Raw genomic sequence first — 19,918 nt, 5'->3', positions numbered from 1 at the left:
CTACCTGTAGTTTTTCCTGAATCAGATAAAATAAAATGAAGTGTGTGATGATGCGTAGGGTTACCCCGATAGCAAATATTGGCGTTATACCCTTTCCCGCCAGAAATTAGGGTACGTTGGGAAACACCCCTTAGGGTGATAAGGCGCTCACACGCTTATCAAGTGGCGTTACCGTCTCCAGATACGGCCGCCCTCAAGGAGCCAGCTGATAGGAAGCTGGAAAAATATCCTAAAAAGTATATACACACATACGGTGGTTATACTGCGACCAGCGATCGCCATCAGCCTGGAGATGCAGTGCTGGGTTGGCTTGGTCGGATTCCCTGACTGAAAATATTTTATTCATGTAGAGCATTTAATAGGATGCATTCTATATATATGTATGTGAGATGCACAGAGGGATATTTGCTCTCTGGCATCAAGATAAGTGCGTTGTCCATATCTCCCAGAAGATGTCAGGGACACGACAGTGGTCAGGTGATACAGATCCCATACGGCAGATGGAAGTATTGCTGTATAAAGGGAAGGAGTTATTTGGGGGTCGGTCCATCGGACCTGGGGACCACAGCAACAGCTGGGAAATCCAACCTTTTTTACCCCAAGTTACATCTCAGCTAAAAAAGACACCGTCTTTTCAGCCTCAATCTTTCCTTTCCCATGAGGGCATGCAGGCAAAAGGCCAGTCATATCTGCCCAGACATAGAGGTAAGGGAAGTAGACTGCAGCAGGCAGCCCTTTCCCAGGAAAAGAAGCCCTCCACCGCGTCTGCCAAGTCCTCAGCATGACGCTGGGGCCGTGCAAGCGGACTCAAGGTGGGGGGGTAGTCTCAAGAGTCTCAGGGCGCAGTGGGATCACTCGCAAGTTGACCCCTAGATCGTACGAGTATTATCCCAGGGGTAAAGATTGGAGAGTCGAGACATCTTCTCCTCGCAGGTTCCTGAAGTCTGCTTTACCAACGGCTCCCTCCGACAGGGAGGCAGCATTGGAAACAATTCACAAGCGGTATATCCAGCAGGTGATAATCAAAGTACCCCTCCTACGACAAGGAAAAGGGTATTATTTTTCCACACTATATTGTGGTACTGAAGCCAGACGGCTTGGTGACACATAGTCTAAATCTAAAATGTTTTGAACACTTACATAAAAGGTTCAAATCGAGATAAAGTCACTCAGAGCAGTGATAGCGAACCGGAAAAAAGGGGACTATATGGTGTCCCTGGACATCAAGGATTACCTCCATGTCCAAATTTTGTCCTTCTCATCAAGGGTACCTCTGGTTCGTGGTACAGAACTGTCAATATCAGTTTCAGACGATGCCGTTTGAATTATCCACGGCACCCCGGGCCTTTTTACCAAGGTAATGGCCGAAAAGATGTTTCTTCAAAGAAAAAAGGCATCTAAATTATCCCTTACTTGCACGACCTAAAAAGGGCAAGTTCCAGAGAACAGTTGGAGGTCGGAAGAGCACTATCTAAAGTAGTTCTTCGACGGCACGACTGGATTCTAAATATTCCAAGAATCGCAGCTGTTTTCCGACGATACGTCTGCTGTTCCTAGGGATGATTCTGGACACGGTTCAGAAAAAGGTTTTTCTTCCCGAGGAAAAAGCCAAGGAGTTATCCGACCTGTCAGGAACCTCCTAAAACCAGGAAAGGTGTCTGTACATCAATGCACAAGAGTCCTGGGAAAAATGGTGGCTTTTTACGAAGCAATTCCATTCGGCAGATTCCATGCAAGAATTTTCCAAAGGGATCTGTTGGACAAATGGTCAGGGTCGCATCCTCAGATGCACCTGCGAATAACCCTGTCGCCAAGGACAAGGGTATATCTTCTGTGGTGGTTGCAAAAGGCTCATCTATTGGAGGGCCGCAGATTCGGCATACAGGATTTGATCCTGGTGACCACGGACGCCAGCCTGAGAGGTTGGGGAGCAGTCACACAAGGAAGAAACTTCCAGGGGGTATGGACGAACCTGGAAAAGTCTCTTCACATAAACATTCTGGTACTAAGAGCAATCTAAAATGCTCTAAGCCAGGCGGAACCACTCCTGCAAGGAAAACCGGTGTTGATTCAGTCGGACAACATCACGGCGGTCGCCCATGTAAACAGACAGGGCGGCACAAGAAGCAGGAGTGCAATGGCAGAAGCTGCCAAGATTCTTCGCTGGGCGGAGAATCACGTAATAGCACTGTCAGCAGTGTTCTTCCCGGGCGTGGACAACTGGGAAGCAGACTTCCTCAGCAGACACGATATTCACCCGGGAGAGGGGGGTCTTCATCCAGAAGTCTTCCACATGCTAATAAACTGTTGGGAAAGACCAATGGTAGACATGATGGCGTCTCGCCTCAACAAGAAACTGGACAAGTATTGCGCCAGGTCAAGAGATCCACAGGCAATAGCTGTGGACGCACTGGTAACACCTTGGGTGTACAAATCAGTATATGTGTTTCCTCCTCTGCCTCTCATACCAAAGGTATTGAAGATTATACGGTGAGGAGGAGTAAGAACAATACTAGTGGCTCCGGATTGGCCAAGAAGGACTTGGTACCCGGAACTTCAAGAGTTGGTCACGGACGACCCGTGACCTCTACTTCTGAGAAGGGACCTGCTACAACAGGGTCCCTGTCTCTTTCAAAACTTACCGCGGCTGCGTTTGACGGCATGGCGGTTGAACGCCAGATCCTAAAAGGGAAAGGCATTCCAGAAGAAGTCATTCCTACCTTGATTAAGGCAAGGAAGGAAGTCACCGCGAAACATTATCACCGCATTTGGCGAAAATATGTCGCGTGGTGCGAGGATCGGAGTGTTCCGACGGAGGAATTTCAACTGGGTCGTTTCCTACATTTCCTACAATCAGGATTGTCTATGGGTCTCAAATTGAGATCTATTAAGGTTCAAATTTCGGCCCTGTCAATATTCTTCCAAAAAGAATTGGCCTCAGTTCCTGAGGTACAGACTTTTGTTAAAGGAGTACTGCATATACAGCCTCCTGTGGTGCCTCCGGTGGCACCGTGGGATCTAAATGTAGTTTTAGATTTCCTCAAATCCCATTGGTTTGAACCATTGAAAAAGGTGGATTTTAAATATCTCACATGGAAAGTGACTATGTTACTGGCCCTGGCTTCCGCCAGGAGAGTATCTAAATTGGCGGCTTTATCTTATAAAAGCCCTTATCTAATCTTCCATTCGGATAGGGCAGAACTGAGGACTCGTCCGCATTTTCTCCCTAAGGTGGTATCAGCGTTTCACCTGAACCAACCTATTGTGGTGCCTGCGGCCACTGGCGACTTGGAGGACTCCAAGTTGTTGGACGTTGTCAGAGCCTTAAAAATATACATTTCAAGGACGGCTGAAGTCAGAAAATCTGACTCGCTGTTGATACTATATGCACCCAACAAGTTGGGTGCCCCTGCTTCTAAGCAGACGATTGCTCGTTGGATTTGTAACACAATTCAACTTGCTCATTCTGTGGCAGGCCTGCCACAGCCTAAATCTGTTAAGGCCCATTCCACAAGGAAGGTGGGCTCATCTTGGGCGGCTGCCCGAGGGGTCTCGGCATTACAATTCTGTCGAGCAGCTACGTGGTCGGGGGACAACACGTTTGTAAAATTCTACAAATTTGATACCCTGGCAAAAGAGGACTTGGAATTCTCTCATTCGGTGCTGCAGAGTCATCCGCACTCTCCCGCCCGTTTGGGAGCTTTGGTATAATCCCCATGGTCCTTTCAGGAACCCCAGCATCCACTTAGGACGATAGAGAAAATAAGAATTTACTTACCGATAATTCTATTTCTCGGAGTCCGTAGTGGATGCTGGGCGCCCATCCCAAGTGCGGATTATCTGCAATACTGTACATAGTTATTGTTAACAAATTCGGGTTATATTGTTAAGGAGCCATCTTTAAGAGGCTCTTTCTGTTATCATACTGTTAACTGGGTTTAGATCACAAGTTGTACGGTGTGATTGGTGTGGCTGGTATGAGTCTTACCCGGGATTCAAATTGCCTCCCTTATTGTGTACGCTCGTCCGGGCACAGTACCTAACTGGAGTCTGGAGGAGGGTCATAGGGGGAGGAGCCAGTGCACACCACCTGATCTGGTAAAAGCTTTACTTTTTTGTGCCCTGTCTCCTGCGGAGCCGCTATTCCCCATGGTCCTTTCAGGAACCCCAGCATCCACTACGGACTCCGAGAAATAGAATTATCGGTAAGTAAATTCTTATTTTTTCAGACACAGCTGCGTTTTTGCAAACACTCCCTGGAAACGGTCAGTTGACACCCAGAAACGCCCCCTTCCTGTCAATCTTCTAGCGACCGCCAATTCGAAAAAAAACTTCGCTAGAGCCTGAGCACAACCACAAAGGGCTTTGTATCCATACGTCGCGCGTGTGCATTGCAGTGCATATGCATGCGCAGAAATTACGTTTTTTCACCAGATCGGCAGCGAGCAATCAACTCGGAATGACCCCCTCTGCACGGTGCCGTCATGCTGCTTTGCATGGGGCTTGCTTGTTGCTGCTTGGGATTCTTACTACACTAGGTCATAGCCCCTGGGATTCACCATTGTGCTTCACTTCAGGTATTTTTGGGCTGTGAAACGAGTTGGGAGAATGGCAGGAAACACACTGTGAGCTGTTCCCCTGAACTCACTAATTTAGCAGGGAAAATATCTGGGAAATAGCAAGTGAAGGACTTCAGCAGTGGTTAGAGAAAGTGATTATATCATGTGCTGGTCAATCCAACCACAAGGGAGTCTTGTTTATTATGTGCTGTACTCTAGGTTTTTTGATTAGTGTTTTTTTTTCTATTTTCCTTTTATCTGATGCCTTTTTTGGGCAGAGACGTTTTAAACCTTATTGGTCAAACTGATTTGGAATATCTGTATTTATTTCATTTGATTTGTGTAAACAAGAGAACTTTGTATTGATTTTTTTTTTTTTTCATTTTTGGGGGTAGTGGGCCGAAGGGGGGTTGTGGTGAGGGGACACATGAGATTTGCTGGAACCTTCCAATGTAATATATGCTCTCTCACGGGCAGAAAAGGCAGTCGCATATGGGGGGTCATTCCGAGTTGATCGGTAGCTAAAAATGTTCGCTGCGCAGCGATGATTCCAAAAAATGGCACTTCTGCGTATGCGGCGCAGTGCGCATGCGCGACGTACTTTCACAACGGGCTAAGTATTTTTACACAAGGTCTAGCGAAGCTTTTCAGTCGCAATGGCAGCCGCAGAGTGATTGACAGGTAGAGGGCGTTTCTGGGTGTCAACTGACCGTTTTCAGGGAGTGCTCGAAAAAACGCAGGCGTGTCAGGAAAAACGCAGGCGTGGCTGGCCGAACGCAGGGCGTGTTTGCGACGTCAAATTCGGTACTGAACAGTCTGAAGTGATCGCAATCTAGGAGTAGGTCTGAAGCTACTCTGAAACTGCACAACTAAAATACACTCCCAGTGGGAGGCGGCTTAGCGTTTGCACGACTGCTGAAGAACTGCTAGCGAGCGAACAACTCGTAATGATCCCCATGGTCCTTCAGAAAACAGGCCACCGCCATGAAGTAGCAAAAAAAAACAAAAAAAAGAGGATGCATGGTTGAAAATTTAAATAAAAAAGAAAAATTAAAGAAAATAAAAAGTAATAATTCTTGATATATAATAAAAAAACTAATCACCCATGTGCAAAAAGAAAAAAAAGGTGAAGCTAGTTCCAAATATTGAATTACTGAAACATCCAATCTGAGCACAAGAATAGAGAAAAAGGTGCGGAACTGTGCTTATAAAATATATTAAATGAGGTTACATAACACAATAGGGCAGTCAAGTGTCAAGACAATCTTAATAATATCACTTTAATATCAATTGTAAAAAACAAATGAAATATAATTTATGTATATACAGTATATATATTTCACACATGTATACCTTAAAAACAGTATGTAATTTTATATATATATATATATATATATATATATATATATATATATATATATCAGATCACATGATTGTTCAATTCAAAAAGTTCCAATAAACTTTTTTTTTAGAAAGTTATGATCTACAGTGTGAAACTGCATGTCCCGGAAACATACTATCGGACCAGCAAGAAAAAAGATGCTGTTTAATTACCAGAGAATCCGGCTTAAAATAAAGGTTCCCATGTCCGGCAGCCGTATGTGTAGTCACTAGATGAGTTGGGGCTTCCTAACCACTGCAACATCTCTCTCACAGGTAGGCAGGTGTCCCGCTAGCTGATCCAGTTCCAGGCTCACCAAACATCAATGTAACCACCCGGTGAGTGTAACCCCTGAGCATGAAGTAGAAACTTTCTTTTCCAGGAAAGTTAAGGAATTTTAACAGTGATGCAGGACTATAAGCATACGTATAAATATTGTGTATTCTCTTATATCATTCATCAACCTTTAATTGTACCCAACCACACAAATACCAGCAAGTGGAAGGTGTGGAAGCAAGTCGTTCTGCACTAGGAGGGATATGTAGTTATCAACCTTTGGATATCGCATGACTAAAAGTCGGATTGACACTGTCGAAAATGGGACTAAAACCTGTCCCGTTTTAATAAAATGGCATCTTCATTGAATAGGTCGAATCATGATTCTACCTAAAAAAGTCGGAAACTGACGTCTTTCCGACGAGTCGGCAGTTCCGACTAGAATTGAATAGACCTCCTATAATTTATTTATTATTTATTACCAGTTATTTATATAGCGCACACATATTCCGCGGCGCTTTACAGAGAATATTTGCTCATTCACATCAGTCCCTGCCCCAGTGGAGCTTACAATCTATATTCCCTATCACATGCACACACATTCACGATAGGGTTAATTTTGTTGGAAGCCAATTAACCTACCAGTACATATATTTTTGGGGATTGTGGTAGGAAACCGGAGTACTCAGAGGAAACCCACAGGGAGAATATATAAACTCCGCACAGTTAGGGTCATGGTGGGAATCGAACCCAAGACCTCAGTGCTGTGAGGCAGTAATGCTAACCATTACACCATTCGTACTGCCCCATAATGCAGTTTAGGGTATACAACACCTGTGGATGTTTTACAGCCTAGAACCAGTTTCCCAGACTTTCTTTCTTTGTAACTTTGAGATTTTTTTGTATAACTTGTGTAAGGAATATTCTCATTACAGAATGCGAGTCCCCAGCAGATGCCGAACTCATTTTGAGCTGTTCCAGCCTAAAGAGAAAGGCTTGGTGTTTCCATGGCTTGTCAATCAATCATTGTAGAGTGCTTTATTGTGATAACATGGCGAGTAATAACATTTTGGTTCCCTGCCAGACCTCTGCTGAAAGGCCTAACTGTTTTGTGAGGCAGTTCTGAAAAATGACCTGTTACATACACTGCAAGTATACCACCACTTACCTTCTTGGGTTCATTTAAATAGCTGTGGTTTTACTGTGTTCTGAGCTCATTAACCTTTTAAGAGTTGTCTGATCTTTCCGTATAGGGAAATGGTTGTTTTCCAGATGGCTGACATTCTCTTTGTTGCTTTCTAAGGGATGGATAGTTAGTGACCAGGAGTGCGTGACTTGACGGCCCTGCTTGTCAGAGCTGCAATAACACCGTAATTACGTATCCAAATATCTTTAACTCTCAAAGGTGGGTACACACGTGACACGTATACAATTATCTTGCCGTTCCTTCAGTTTAGAAACGTTCCTTCGATATTGTATTAGTGTGTGCGCACCTTCGATCATGTAATTCTGTCTGAGCAATTATGTTATATTACAAATAATTTGTTGTCTTATTATGTACTTAAAAAAAAACAAAAACAGTTCCCTGCCCATTATGGAAATCTAAGAACACTTGATGTGAATCTGTAGTGGGTGTGTATGCTTATCGATCGTTTCGTTTTGATATTTCGGCTCCCAAGGGTCGAAGGTCACAAGTATGATTGTGTACGTGCGTATATCGGCACTATGGTTGGGACTTCAGGAGGGGAGTGAAGTCGTACGGTGGATCAGTCATCAGTGTGATTCTGTCCGTATCCACTCAGCTTTAGATTATAGTAAATCTGGCACAGTGCTCTTATGCATTTATTAATTGCTGCACCGCCGCTTTGGTGATTACCACCCATCATCCCGCCAAAGACTAGCTTACTCTGCAGCAGGCAACACCCAGTTTGTTATTGTTATTTCAAATTGTAAAGCGCAACGGAATTTGCTGCGCTATATAAGAAACTGTTAATAAATAAATAAATCTTCTGCAAACCCCAAATTCTAGTCTGTGTCGTTACCGCAGCATTTCTAAGCTTGTAACACTGGTGGTCATTCCAAGTTGATCGCTCGCTAGCAGTTTTTAGCAGCCGTGCAAACGCTATGCCGCCGCCCACTGGGAGTGTATTTTAGCTTAGCAGAAGTGCGAACGCAAGGATCGCAGAGCGGCTACAAAAATAATTTGTGCAGTTTCAGAGTAGCTCCAGACCTGCTCCTCACTTGTGATCACTTCAGACTGTTCAGTTCCGGATTTGACGTCACAAACCCGCCCTGTGTTCGCCCAGCCACGCCTGCGTTTTTCCTGGCACGCCTGCGATTTTTCGAACACTCCCTGAAAACGGTCAGTTGACGCCAAGAAACGCCCCTTTCCTGTCAATCACTCTGCAGCTAGCATTGCGACTGAAAAGCGTCGCTGCAGCTTGTGTAAAAGTATATCGGCCGTTGTGAAAGTACGTCGCGTGTGCACATTGCGTCGCATACGCATGCGCAGAAGTGCCGCTTTTTCCTTAATCGCTGCGCTGCGAACATTTTTCACTAGCGATCAACTCGGAATGACCCCCTCTGTGCACCTAGTTCTCAGTCCGCCCCCCACATCAGTCCTTTTTCTGTGGGCCTGTGTTTGTCAATGGGTCTTATTCAGACTCGGACACAGCCTCGCATTTATACGCAGCGGCTACATCCAGAGGGTCTGCGCATGCGCACCAGCCGCTGTGCGCGAGTGCAGGCTGTCATGATGCAATCGCATATTGATTGATGCAATCGTATCATGATTGACAGCTACAGGTATTTGGGGGGGGGGGGGGCATCGCTGTGTTTTGTGGCCGGGGTTCATACAACGCAGGAGTGTCCGAACCATTTTTCCGGGGCCGCTACGTGATGTCAGACATAGCCGCTTCGAGAATAAAGATGGCGCAGGACCGCCAGCGCAGAGGTCATCTTCTATTTGATTAATTAATTAAATTACAACTCTTAATTAAATTACAAACGCATCGCGGGTGCGGCCTTGCCATGTGCTGGAAGCAAGGTCTGCGTCCATCTCTGTATAGCCCCCATAGACTGGAGACTGAAATGGAATTGAAGACGTTTTCCAAATCAATTGTGTTTGGAGATACTAGATACTCGTATTCTCATATTTACAAACAAAGAAATAAAATCAATCAACTGTATTAATTCTAACTTTCACGTATGAAGAGCTTGTTACTAGTAAGGTTAACAGCAGTACAGAAAAGGTTATGAAAATTGCTTTACTTAAAGAATAAGGGGGACATTTACTAAGCAGTGATAAGAGCGGAGAAGTGAGCCAGTGGCGAAATTTCCTCATCAACCAATCAGCAGCTCTGTATCATTTTATAGTATGCAAATTATAGATGTTACTTCAGTGCTGATTGGTTGCCATGGGCACTTCTCCACTGGCTCACTTCTCCGCTCTTATCACTGCTTAGTAAATGTCCCCCAAAGTTTTTATAAAGATTTCATACACTACTGTAGCTCGTTGGCAGAGTTTAAGGCCAGTTCAAAGTAGTAAAAGTCAGAATAAAATAATCTTGTGTGTCATAATAAAAGTGTAGGGTAACGTCTCTCTGTTACATAGTGCACATTACCACTTTGTGACGTAGAAGGAATGTCACTTTAAAAACATGCTTTGTTCTAGCATTAATGAGTTTTTCCTTCACTAATTGACACTGGGTACATTTTTTGTCTTGCGCTACACACTGGCACATTAATGTATGATCCTTTCCATGTAGGTGTTTTGTGCTGACTGGCCTGACACTGATTACAGTAATTGCTATGGGGTTGCTGGGACGGGGGGAGTACACTTAAGTTTAACATACTAACATACTTAGTAGCGGAAACTGTTGCCTAAATTACATTTTAATTCTCTGGAACTGGTTGCAGAACAAGCGAGTTTGTGGGTTCTGTGACAAGTCGTGATGCATTGTACCTGGGGGAATCCTGGTTTTTCCGTAATCCGATTAGCACCGTTCAATTGTCATTTGTCAGCCTGTTTCCATTATAGAGGTTACTCGGTAATCAAATTACTTATGAGGGGGGAACAGGTGATTGCGTACTGCTGAAATTTCAACTTAACTCCATCATAGATTTAGGAAGCAGGATAATAGGGCAGCGATGTGTTTTAATCTCCTTTTTTCATTTTCTGATTAAGAAATAGTCTTGGCAGGGAGTTTTTTTTATTTTTTTATGTTTGAGTGTATGCTGCGTTTCTAAGTGTCCATGGTGTGTGTAGGGTCTCATGCGTTCTTTATAAATATCAATGATACCCACATTCATTTCAAATGCACTGACAAAGTCTTGTTGTCAAGTGTTATTTTTAAGACGCCACAAATCGTTTGCAGCATCATAGATAGTTGTAAACAAAACAAAAAATTTGCAAAACTCTAACTAACCTCTAACTAAAACCTTGTAATTTTGCAATATTTTTTTAGATTACAACTATCTATGGCGCTGCAAATGGTTTTAGTTAAAGATTAGTTAGTTGGAGGTTGCAACAGTCATCAATGGTATATGGCCATTGGCGAGTAGGTCATTTTTTTTGTGTGCCATCAATGTTGCTGTACTTTTACAGCACCATTGACTGGTGTCCTATGTCAATAAAGCATCTGGGTCCCCCGGACCAATGTACACGGTGATGGCTAACCCATCAATGGTTTTTACCAATGGTTTAAAGCCATTAGTAATAGATGGTAAGCAGATGAGAGCCATAACTAGTTTTCTCTGACGTCCTAGTGGATGCTGGGACTCCGTAAGGACCATGGGGAATAGCGGCTCCGCAGGAGACAGGGCACAAGAATAAAAGCTTTAGGATCAGGTGGTGTGCACTGGCTCCTCCCCCTATGACCCTCCTCCAAGCCTCAGTTAGATTTTTGTGCCCGAACGAGAAGGGTGCAGGCTAGGTGGCTCTCCTGAGCTGCTTAGAATAAAAGTATATTTTAGTTTTTATTTTTATTTTCAGTGAGTCCTGCTGGCAACAGGCTCACTGCATCGTGGGACTAAGGGGAGAAGAAACGGACTCACCTGCAGAGTGGATCGGGTTTCTTAGGCTACTGGACATTAGCTCCAGAGGGACGATCACAGGTTCAGCCTGGATGGGTCCCGGAGCCGCGCCGCCGGCCCCCTTACAGAGCCAGAAGAGCGAAGAGGTCCGGTGAAATCGGCGGCAGAAGACGATCCTGTCTTCAGACTAAGGTAGCGCACAGCACCGCAGCTGTGCGCCATTGCTCTCAGCACACTTCACACTCCGGTCACTGAGGGTGCAGGGCGCTGGGGGGGAGCGCCCTGAGACGCAATATAACAGATAATACCTTAGGTTGGCTAAAGAATACATCACATATAGCTCTTGGGCTATATGGATGTATTTTCTCTAACGTCCTAAGTGGATGCTGGGGACTCCGTCAGGACCATGGGGTTTAGCGGCTCCGCAGGAGACAGGGCACAATAATAAAAGCTTTAGGATCAGGTGGTGTGCACTGGCTCCTCCCCCTATGACCCTCCTCCAAGCCTCAGTTAGATCTTTGTGCCCGGCCGAGAAGGGTGCAATCTAGGTGGCTCTCCTGAGCTGCTTAGAATAAAAGTTTAAGTTAGGTTTTTTATTTTCAGTGAGTCCTGCTGGCAACAGGCTCACTGCTACGAGGGACTTAGGGGAGAGAAGTAAACTCACCTGCGTGCAGGATGGATTTGCTTCTTAGGCTACTGGACACCATTAGCTCCAGAGGGAGTCGGAACACAGGTCTCACCCTGGGGTTCGTCCCGGAGCCGTGCCGCCGACCCCCCTTGCAGATGCCGAAGTTAAAGAGGTCCAGAGGTCCAGAAACAGGCGGCAGAAGACTTTCAGTCTTCATAAGGTAGCGCACAGCACTGCAGCTGTGCGCCATTGTTGTCAGCACACTTCATACCAGCGGTCACTGAGGGTGCAGGGCGCTGGGGGGGGCGCCCTGGGCAGCAATGTATTATACCTTTTTTATGGCTAAAATACATCACATATAGCCCTTGAGGCTATATGGATGTATTTAACCCCTGCCAGATCTCACAAACTCCGGGAGAAGAGCCCGCCGTTTTAGGGGGCGGGGCCTATTCTCCTCAGCACACGGCGCCATTTTCCTGCTCAGCTCTGCTGTGAGGAAGGCTCCCAGGCTCTCCCCTGCACTGCATTACAGAAACAGGGTTAAAACAGAGAGGGGGGGCACTTATTTGGCGATATGATTACATATGTGAAAATGCTATAAGGGAAAACACTTGTACAAGGGGTTGTCCCTGTATAATTATAGCGTTTTTGGTGTGTGCTGGCAAACTCTCCCTCTGTCTCCCCAAAGGGCTAGTGGGGTCCTGTCCTCTATCAGAGCATTCCCTGTGTGTGTGCTGTGTGTCGGTACGTGTGTGTCGACACGTAGGAGGACGATGTTGGTGAGGAGGCGGAGCAAATTGCCTGTATTGGTGATGTCACTCTCTAGGGAGTCGACACCGGAATGGATGGCTTATTTAGGAATTACGTGATAATGTCAACACGATGCAAGGTCGGTTGACGACATGAGACGGCCGGCAAACAAATTAGTACCTGTCCAGGCGTCTCAGACACCGTCAGGGGCTTGTAAAAACGCCCATTTACCTCAGTTGGTCGACACAGACACGGACACTGACTTCAGTGTCGACGGTGAAGAAACAAACGTATTTTCCTTTAGGGCCACACGTTACATGTTAAGGGCAATGAAGGAGGTGTTACATATTTCTGATACTACAAGTACCACAAATAAGGGTATTATGTAGGGTGGGAATAATCTACTTGTAGTTTTTCCTGAATCAGATAAATTAAAGTGTGTGATGATACGTGGGTTTCCTCCGATAGAAAATTATTGGAGGTATACCCTTTCCCGCCAGAAGTGAGGGCGAGTTGGGAAACACACCTTAGGGTGGATAAGGCGCTCACACGCTTATAAAAACAAGTGGCGTTACCGTCTCCAGATACGGCCGCCCTCAAAGAGCCAGCTGATAGGAAGCTGAAAAATATCCTAAAAAGTATATACACACATACTGGTGTTATACTACGACCAGCAATCGCCTCAGCCTGGATGTGCAGCGCTGGGGGGGCTTGGTCGGATTTCCTGACTGAAAATATTGATACCCTTGACAGGAACAATATTTTATTGACTATAGAGCATTTTAAGGATGCATTTCTATATATGCGAGATGCGCAGAGGGATATTTGCATTCTGGCATCAAGAGTAGATGTGATGTCCATATCTGCCAGACGATGTTTATAGACACGACAGTGGTCAGGTGATGCAGATTCCAGACGGCACATGGAAGTATTGCCGTATAAAGGGGCGGTCCATCGGACCTGGTGGCCATGGCAACAGCTGGAAAATCCACTTTTGTTACCCCAAGTCACATCTCAGCAGAAAAGGACACAGTCTTTTCAGTCTCAGTCCTTTCGTACCCATAAAGGCAGGAGGGCAAAAGGCCAGTCATATCTGCCCAGGGTTAGAGGAAAGGGAAGAAGACTGCAGCAGGCAGCCCATTCCCAGGAACAGAAGTCCTCCACAGCTTCTGCCAAGTCCGCAGCATGACGCTGGGGCCATACAAGCGGACTCAGGTGCGGTGGGGGGTCATCTCAAGAGTTTCAGCACGCAGTGGGCTCACTCGCAAGTGGACTCCTGGATCCTACACGTAGTATCCCAGGTGTACATTGGAAATTCGAGACGTCTTCCCCTCACAAGTTCCTGAAGTCTGCTTTACCAACGTCTCCCTCCGACAGGGAGGCAGTATTGGAAAAAAATTCACAGGCTGTATTCCCAGCAGGTGATAATCAAAGTACCCCTCCTACAACAAGGGAAGGGGTATTATTCCACACTATATTGTGGTACTGAAGCCAAACGGCTCGGTGAGATCTAAAAGATTTGAACAATTACATACAAGGGTTCAAATCAAGATGGAGTCACTCAGAGCAGTGATAGCGAACCAGGACGATATGGTGTCACTGGATATCAGGGACGCTTACCTACATGTCCAAATTTTGCCCTTCTCACCAAGGGTATCTCAGGTTCGTGGTACAGAACTGTCACTATCAGTTCAGACGCTGCCGTTTGGATTGTCCACGGCACCCCGGGTCTTTACCATGGTAATGGCCGAAATGATGATTCTTCCTAAAAGAAATATGGACGCTTTCCTGATAAGGGCAAGGTCCAGAGAACAGTTGGCGGTCGGAGTAGCACTATCTCAAGTAGTTCTACGACAGCACGAGTGGATTCTAAATATTCCAAAATCGCAGCTTTTTCCGACGACACGTCTAATGTTCCTAGGAATGATTCTGGACACAGTCCAGAAAAGGATGTTTTCTCCCGGAGAAGAAGACCAGGGAGTTATCCGAGCTAGTCAGGAACCTCCTAAAACCAGGAAAAGTATCAGTGCATCATTGCACAAGGGTCCTGTGAAAAATGGTGGTTTCTTACAAAGCGATCCCATTCGGTAGATTTCACGCAAGAACCTTTCAGTGGAATCTGCTGGGAAAATGGTCCGGATCGCATCTTCAGATGCATCAGCGGATAACCCTGTCTCCAAGGACAAGGGTGTTTTCTTCTGCGGTGGCTGCAGAGTGCTCATCTATGAAAGGGCCGCAGATTCGACATTCAGGACTGGGTCCTGGTGACCACGGATGCCAGCCTGAGTGGCTGGGGAGCAGTCACACAAGGAAAAAATTTCCAGGGAGTGTGATCAAGTCTGGAGACTTCTCTCCACATAAATATACTGGAGCTAAGGGCAATTTACAAGGCTCTAAGCTTAGCAAGACCTCTGCTTCAAGGTCAGCCGGTATTGATCCAGTGGGACAACATCACGGCAGTCGCCCACGTAAACAGACAGGGCGGCACATGAAGCAGGAGGGAAATGGCAGAAACTGCAAGGATTCTTCGCTGGGCGAAAAATCATGTGATAACACTCTCAGCAGTGTTAATTCCGGGAGTGGAAAACTGGGAAGCAAACTTCCTCAGCAGGCATAACCTCCACCCGGGAGAGTGGAGACTTCAGCGGGAAGTCTTCCACATGATTGTAAACCGTTGGGAAAAACCAAAGGTGGACATGATGGCGTCCCGCCTGAACAAAAAACTAGACAAATATTGCGCCAGGTCAAGGGACCCTCAGGCAATAGCGGTGGACGCTCTGGTAACACTGTGGGTGTACCAGTCAGGGTATGTGTTCCCTCCTATGCATCTCATACCAAAAGTACTGAGAATCATAAGAAGGAGATGAGTAAGAACGATACTCGTGGTTCCGGATGGGTCAAGAAGGACTTGGTACCCGGAACTTCAAGAGATGCTCGCGAAGAACCGTGGCCTCTACCTTTAAGAAAGGACCTGCTCCAGCAGGGGCCTTGTCTGTTCCAAGACTTACCGCGTCTGCGTTTGACGGCATGGCAGTTGAACGCCGGATCCTGAAAGGGCATTCCAGATGAAGTCATCCCTACCCTGGTCGAAGCCAGGAAGGATGTAACCGCAAAACATTTTCACCGCATTTGGCGAAAATATGTTGCGTGGTGTGAGGCCAAGAAGGTCCCTACAGAGGAATTCCAACTGGGTCGTTTCCTACATTTCCTGAAAACAGGACTGTCTATGGGCCTAAAATTAGGGTCCATTAAGGTTCAAATTTCGACCCTGTCAAATTTCTACCAGAAAGAACTGGCTTCAGTGCCTGAAGTTCAGACGTTTGTAAAAGGGGTACTGCATATACAGCCTCCTTTTGTGCCCCCAGTGGCACCTTGGGATCTCAATGTTGTTTTGAGTTTCCTAAAGTCACATTGGTTTGATCCACTCACCACTGTGGAATTAAAATATTTCACATGGAAGGTGAAGATTCTATTAGCCCTGGCTTCAGCCAGGCGTGTGTCAGAATGGGCGGCTTTATCATATAAAAGCCCTTACTTAATTTTTCATTCTGACAGGGCAGAATTGAGGACTCGTCCTCAATTTCTCCTTAAGGTGTTTTCTGTTTTTTCACATGAACCAACCTATTGTGGTACCTGCGGCTACTAGGGACTTGGAGGACTCCAAGTTACTTGACGTTGTCAGGGCCCTGAAAATATGTTTCCAGGACGACTGGAGTCAGAAAATCTGACTCGCTGTTTAGCCTGTATGCACCCAACAAGATGGGTGTTCCTGCTTCTAAGCAGACGATTGCTCGCTGGATTTGTAGTACAATTCAGCTTGCACATTCTGTGGCAGGCTTGCCACAGCCAAAATCAGTAAAAGCCCATTCCACAAGGAAGTGGGCTCATCTTGGGCGGCTGCCCGAGGGGTCTCGGCTTTACAACTTTGCCGAGCTGCTACTTGGTCAGGGGCACACCCTGACTGAGGAGGACCTGGAGTTCTCTCATTCGGTGCTGCAGAGTCATCCGCACTCTCCCGCCCGTTTGGGAGCTTTGGTATAATCCCCATGGTCCTGACGGAGTCCCCAGCATCCACTTAGGACGTTAGAGAAAATAAGAATTTACTTACCGATAATTCTATTTCTCGTAGTCCGTAGTGGATGCTGGGCGCCCATCCCAAGTGCGGATTGTCTGCAATACTTATACATAGTTATTGTTACAAAAATCGGGTTATTCTTGTTGTGAGCCATCTTTTCAGAGGCTCCTTCGTTGTTATCATACTGTTAACTGGGTTCAGATCACAGGTTGTACGGTGTGATTGGTGTGGCTGGTATGAGTCTTACCCGGGATTCAATATCCTTCCTTATTATGCACGCTCGTCCGGGCACAGTATCCTAACTGAGGCTTGGAGGAGGGTCATAGGGGGAGGAGCCAGTGCACACCACCTGATCCTAAAGCTTTTATTATTGTGCCCTGTCTCCTGCGGAGCCGCTAAACCCCATGGTCCTGACGGAGTCCCCAGCATCCACTACGGACTACGAGAAATAGAATTATCGGTAAGTAAATTCTTATTTTAACCCCTGCCATTTTTTACAGAAAAAGCGGGAGATAAGGACGTCGTGAAGGGGCGGAGCCTATCTCCTCAGCACACAAGCGCCATTTTCCCTCACAGCTCCGCTGGAAGGACGGCTCCCTGACTCTCCCCTGCAGACTTGCTACTGAATCAGGGTAAAAAAGAGAAGGGGGGGCACTATTGGCAGCTAAAAACTATATAAACAGCAGCTATAAGGGAATAACACTTATATAAGGTTATCCCTGTATATATATATATATAGCGCTTGGTGTGTGCTGGCTGACTCTCCCTCTGTCTCTCCAAAGGGCTTGTGGGGTCCTGTCCTCTATCAGAGCATTCCCGGTGTGTGTGCTGTGTGTCGGTACGTGTGTGTCGACATGTATGAGGAGGAAAATGATGTGGAGGCGGAGCAATTGCCTGGGTTAGTGATGTCACCTCCTAGGGAGTCGACACCTGACTGGATGATCGTATTTAAAGAATTAAGTGATAATGTCAGCATTTTGCAAAGAACGGTTGATGACATGAGACAGCCGGCAAATCAATTAGTGCCTGTCCAGGCGTCTCAGACACCGTCAGGGGCCCTAAAACGCCCGTTACCTCAGTGGGTCGACACAGACCCAGACACAGATACTGAGTCTAGTGTCGACGGTGAGGAGACAAACGTAATGTCCAGTAGGGCCACACGTTACATGATCACGGCAATGAAGGAAGCATTGAACATTTCTGACACTACAAGTACCACAAAGAAGGGTATTATGTGGGGTGTGAAAAAACTACCAATAGTTTTCCCTGAGTCAGATGAGTTAAATGAGGTGTGTGATAAAGCGTGGGTTTCCCCCGACAAAAAACTGCTAATTTCTAAAAAATTATTGGCACTATATCCTTTCCCGTTAGAGGTTAGGACACGTTGGGAAACACCCCCTAGGGTAGATAAGGCGCTCACACGTTTATCTAAACAAGTAGCGTTACCGTCTCCTGATACGGCCACCCTCAAAGAACCAGCAGATAGAAGGCTGGAAAATATTCTTAAAAGTATATACACACATACTGGTGTTATACTGCGACCAGCAATCGCTTCAGCCTGGATGTGCAGTGCTGGCGTCGCGTGGTCGGATTCCCTGACTGAAAATATTGATACCCTGGATAGGGACAATATACTGTTAACTATAGAGCATTTGAAGGATGCATTACTATATATGCGTGATGCACAGAGGGATATTTGCACCCTGGCATCAAGAGTAAGCGCTATGTCCATTTCTGCCAGAAGAGCGTTATGGACGCGACAGTGGTCAGGCGATGCGGATTCCAAACGACATATGGAAGTATTGCCGTATAAAGGGGAGGAGTTATTTGGGGCTGGTCTATCGGACCTGGTGGCCACGGCAACGGCTGGAAAATCCACCTTTTTACCCCAGGTCACTTCACATCAGCAGAAAAAGACACCGTCTTTTCAAACTCAGTCCTTTCGTTCCCATAAGTACAAGCGAGATAAAGGCCATTCCTTCCTGCCCCGGGGCAGAGGAAGGGGAAAAAGACTGCACCATGCAGCCGCTTCCCAGGAGCAGATGCCCTCCCCTGCTTCTGCTAAGTCTTCAGCATGACGCTGGGGCTTTACAAGCAGACTCAGACATAGTGGGGGCCCGTCTCAAGAATTTCAACGCGCAGTGGGCTCACTCGCAAGTGGACCCCTGGATTCTACAGGTGGTATCGCAGGGGTACAAACTGGAATTCGAGGCGTTTCCCCCTCGCCGGTTCCTGAAGTCTGCTCTACCAAAGTCTCCCTCCGACAGGGAGGCAGTTTTGGAAGCCATTCACAAGCTGTATTCCCAGCAGGTGATAATCAAGGTACCCCTCCTACAACAGGGAAAGGGGTATTATTCCACGCTGTTGTGGTACCGAAGCCGGACGGCTCGGTGAGACCAATTTTAAATCTGAAATCCCTGAACACTTACATAAAGAGGTTCAAATTCAAGATGGAATCACTCAGAGCGGTGATAGCAAACCTGGAAGAAGGGGACTATTTGGTGTCTCTGGACATCAAGGATGCTTATCTCCACGTCCCAATCTACCCGTCTCACCAAGGGTACCTCAGGTTTGTAGTACAAAACTGTCATTATCAGTTTCAGACGCTGCCGTTTGGGTTGTCCACGGCACCTCGGGTCTTTACCAAGGTAATGGCCGAAATGATGATTCTTCTTCGAAGAAAAGGCATCTTAATTATCCCTTACTTGGACGATCTCCTGATAAGGGCAAGGTCCAGGGAACAGTTAGAAGTCGGAGTAGCACTATCCCAGGTAGTGTTACGTCAGCACGGGTGGATCCTAAATATTCCAAAATCGCAGCTGATTCCAACGACACGTCTACTGTTCCTAGGAATGATTCTGGACACAGTCCAGAAAAAGGTGTTTCTCCCGGAGGAGAAGGCCAGGGAGTTATCCGAGCTAGTCAGGAACCTCCTAAAACCAGGCCAGGTGTCAGTGCATCAGTGCACGAGGGTCCTGGGAAAAATGGTGGCTTCTTACGAAGCAATTCCATTCGGAAGATTCCATGCAAGAACGTTTCAGTGGGATCTACTGGACAAATGGTCCGGATCGCATCTTCAGATGCATCAGCGGATAACCCTGTCGACAAGGACAAGGGTGTCTCTTCTGTGGTGGCTGCAGAGTGCTCATCTACTAGAGGGCCGCAGATTTGGCATTCAGGATTGGGTCCTGGTGACCACGGACGCCAGCCTGAGA

The 19,918-nt window shown here is 46.4% G+C and overlaps 1 long non-coding RNA gene across 21 annotated transcripts in view; it reads left to right on the top strand.

The window, feature by feature from the left end:
- LOC134958509 (uncharacterized) overlaps positions 1-19,918 on the top strand; it is a 728,433-nt gene that overhangs the window by 177,005 nt on the left and 531,510 nt on the right. For 16 of the 21 annotated variants that reach the window (XR_010187035.1, XR_010187037.1, XR_010187031.1 and 13 more), the window contains one exon: positions 6,216-6,278. The exons of 2 other annotated variants lie outside the window; for them this stretch is intronic. This is a non-coding gene — a long non-coding RNA (uncharacterized LOC134958509). Of the gene's footprint in view, positions 1-6,031; positions 6,138-6,215; positions 6,279-19,918 lie in introns of all 21 variants that reach the window. 3 more of the 21 variants (XR_010187040.1, XR_010187038.1, XR_010187039.1) reach the window with 1 other exon arrangement.

The sequence above is a fragment of the Pseudophryne corroboree genome, chromosome 9 (genome assembly GCF_028390025.1).
Source record: "Pseudophryne corroboree isolate aPseCor3 chromosome 9, aPseCor3.hap2, whole genome shotgun sequence".
Taxonomy (NCBI): Eukaryota; Metazoa; Chordata; class Amphibia; order Anura; family Myobatrachidae; genus Pseudophryne; species Pseudophryne corroboree.
The sequence above is the reverse complement of the archived record's forward strand: the minus strand, read 5'-3'. Positions and strand labels throughout refer to the sequence as shown.